Source organism: Myotis davidii, unplaced genomic scaffold (assembly GCF_000327345.1).
Source record: "Myotis davidii unplaced genomic scaffold, ASM32734v1 scaffold684, whole genome shotgun sequence".
NCBI classification, from domain to species: Eukaryota; Metazoa; Chordata; class Mammalia; order Chiroptera; family Vespertilionidae; genus Myotis; species Myotis davidii.
Window position 1 is genome coordinate 2,517,891 of NW_006295564.1, and position 3,977 is coordinate 2,521,867.

Here is a 3,977-nt window from a genome sequence, read left to right on the forward strand (position 1 = left end):
GCAGGTGGGGGTGAGCTATGCAGGGTGTCTCTGAAATGCCTGCTTCAACCCGAAAGGAAGACATGAATGATTAAGGGCAGCAGAACCAGATAAGAAGCCACCTAGCTCCCGGTTATCAGTTATCTTGGCTGCCTTTCCCTAGGAAGCAGGTTCTTAGAGGTTTAGGGCAGTGCCCACAGAACCTTGCCCTCCCTCTGCCAGGTTTACTTGTCTGTGGTTTGCATAGGCAAAGATGATTCTGCCATTTATTTTGCATATAGGGTGGGGCAAAAGTAGGTGTACAGCTGTGAGTACATGAAACAGTTTATTCTTGTATTATTATTTATGAACTAGAGGCCAAGTGCATGAAATTCATGCACTCAGGGGGGTTCCTCCGCCCAGCCTGGGCCCCTTCGCAGTCCAGGAGCCCTTGGAGCCTGTCCAGCTGCCGCTGAAGTGAGAGAGACTCCAGCCACCTTCACTGTGCTCACCAGCTGTGAGCCTGACTTCTGGTTGAGTGGCACTCCCCATGTGGGAGCGCACTGACCACTAGGGGGCAGCTCCTGCATTGAGCATCTGCCCCCCTGGTGGTCAGTGTGCATCATAGTGACCGGGTTGTTACACCATTCAGTCGATTTGCATATTAGCCTTTTATTATATAGGATTGTATTATTTTCCATACAACTGTAAACTGAGTTTTGCCACACCTGGTATTAGGGCACTCAATAATAACTTGCCACCTGATATCAAGTGAGTGCATTTTGATTGGGTAGAGAATAGGGGAAAAGGAGAATAGACATTCTTGGACCCATGCCTGACTGGTGTGATTCAGTGGTTGGGCATCAACCCATGAACCTGGAGGTCATAATTCAATTGCTGGTCAGGGCACATGCCTGGGCTGTGGGCTTGATCCCCAGTAGGGGGCATCCAGGAGGCAGCCAATGGATGATTTGCTTTCATCCTTGATCTCTCTCTCTCTCCCCCTCCCTTCCTCTCTCTGAAGTAAATAAAAACATATTTAAAAAGGAAATTCTTGGACCTTTTGTCAGGGCCCAGAATCCCTAGGAGTCTGCGGTTTGGGGTCCTCTCAGCGCTCTCCCACATCCATTGGGCAGCTGTGTCCTCTGCAGCATCACACTCCTATTCTTATCGCCACCACTCGAGCTTGGGGCTCCATGACTTCATAACCGGATTATTGTAAGGGCCTCGAACCCCACCCGGAGCCCTGTCTTCCACACCCTATTCCCACCATTTACCCTATTCTGAAAGCAGCATACATCTAATGTCACTGGTTCCCTGATAAGAAACTTTCAGATATTCTTTTACTTCTGAAATGAAGTCCAAACTCTTGACCATGGCTTTCCCTATGTCCTCCCCCAGGGCTCACTTTCTTGGTTTTCCTTTTTCAACACTTCTTCACTCCTATTTCAGCCAGATGCTCAGTATAACACACCGAGCATTCCTCCCCGCCTTCACACCAACTTCTAAGGCACCTCCTGAGCCAGGAAGAAGCCAAATAACATGTATTTAGGCGACGTCTTTGTTTGAGGCACTTTGCCACCCAGCCTTCACTGACCCACCAGCGGTCAGGACCTTTCCATCTCCAGTAGTCCGACCCAGCTTCAGCTCTCAGCTAGCTATCAAGTAAGACTTGGTAAAGCATTAACTGGTCATTGAAGCTTTAACTGATTAAGTACTAATCTAAGACCTCTCCCCATGGGTTGTGCCTTTCAAAACAAGATACCTAAAGATGCAGAATCTTTAAGACAAATCATTGAAACTATAATAGTGAAATGACAGGTAGAAATCTTGTTCTGTTGGAGCTAGGACCCCTCTTAAATAAAAACCATTATAACAATTCGTGATTAACCGAGAGGAAGTTGAAGCCTAGGTTAAAGAGAAATGACATGCCCAAGGACACAAGGTAAGTGACAGGTCATGACTCAAAAGCAGAGTATCCCATTCCCAATGCCCTGATGTTGCCTACAGCAAGGAAATTTGCACCTTGGTCCCAGATTTTTCTCCTTCCACTTCAAGATTTGTTTAAAGTAATGCTATCTACCTCAAACGATTGCTGTGAGGATGAAATGTGAGAGGATAAACAAAGCATTTAACATCATACATGGCATACAGTAAACCCTCAATAATCAGTAGCTTTACTTTCTGAGGCATATTTTAAGGTTTTATTTAATGCACTTGAGTGTAAACCATACATATTTTAAGATTTTTAAATAACAAGGTTTGGAGGTATCACTTTATGACTCAGGTTTTAAAAATATATATATATATTTTTATTGATTTCAGAGAGGAAGGGAGACGGAAAGAGATAGAGACATCAATGATGAGAGAGAATCATTGATTGGCTGCCTCCTGCACACCCCCCACCGGGGATCGAGCCCGCAATCCGGGCATGTGCCCTTGACCAGAATCGAACTGGGACCCTTCAGTCTGCAGGCTGACACTCTGTCCACTGAGCCAAAGCAGCTAGGGACCATGGCTCAGTTTTAAACTTTTCTACATGTCAAGGGTCTCCAAAAATTAAGTTCTTAAAAAGAATCCTGGTGCCCTAACCGGTTTGGCTCAGTGGATAGAGCGTCGGCCTGCGGACTCAAGGGTCCCAGGTTCGATTCCGGTCAAGGGCATGTACTTTGGTTGCGGGCACATCCCCAGTGGGGAGTGTGCAGGAGGCAGCTGATCAATGTTTCTCTCTCATCGATGTTTCTAACTCTCTATCCCTCTCTCTTCCTCTCTGTAAAAAATTAATAAAATATATTTTTAAAAAATAAATTAAAAATAAAAAGAATCCTGGTGCCTTTGAAAGAGGGTGAGAGTGCCAGAGGTCAGCCTGTAAAAAGTCACTGAGCAACTCCAAGTGTAATGAGTAAACTTAAGCTTGGCATGTAAATTAAAAATCCGATTAGCTCCAGCATTGAAAAACAAAGGGCTAAGGAAGAGGAATATTAAAGTGAGGAGGAAACATAGTTCCCGGCTGGGGAAAGGGTCCTACTCTTCATGCTCTTTGTACAGTGTCCTGGTAGAGGATGAATACGGGGAGACAAAACACTTAGAGAGTGGATTCTAATGATTGAAATATTTGGTCTGAGCAAATAAGTTTCAAGAAGCTCTTTAGTTCAAGAGTTCTGCAAAGGGCAACTTCAAGTAGAAAATTTCAAAAGTAGACCCTGTATTAAGTTTCAGAAATAACAGTTTGAGGGGAATCGTTAATTCAATACAAAGAGTGAGTTGTCCAGAGGGATGGCTACACATCCTAAGCCTCCCAAACCCTGGAAGATGAGCGTATCCAGGAGCCTCGTGGAGACCTGCCCCAGCTGCTCACTTGATCCAGAACAACCCATGCTCTCTTTGTCCTCCTAAGATTTCCTCTTCCTAAGAGAGTCTAACTGGGTCACTTGGTCACTATCTAATCAGGAGCTCTCCTCCTGACGGGCATAGAGCCTCATGCCAAGAGGCCTCAGAAGCAGATGGCCGCCCTTACATGTAACATTGTCCTCTTTTCCTGGAGCCTGGCCATGCCTATTGGGTTTCTGTTCTTATCATGGTGGCCCATGCGGCGATGCTGCCTTCGTTCAGTGCGCACAGCTGGAGTATGGCAGTCTGTCTGCAGAAACAATCTCCAGGAGTGGCTTTCCTGAGAAGGGGACTGTAGGCATGCTAGTCCTTGAAAGCTTCATGGGTTGACCCCAAAACCCCTTGGTATAGGGAACTCATCTGATTAATTTTAAAAACTGGCTAATGGCTTATTGAACATGCCATGAGCTATGGTGACATTCTTCACTCATCCCATAGCTCTATTTGGCCAGATTGAATATGCAATATGACAATCTCTTAATATCACTCTTTAAAAGTGGTCCTAAATCAATGTCATTAAGATGTCCGGAGAGTAAGGTAGGCAGTTTCCAAATGTATTCTTTTTGTTTTTTTTAAATCCTCACCTGAAGTTATGCTTTTATTGATTCTTTAGAGAGAGAGGAAGGGAG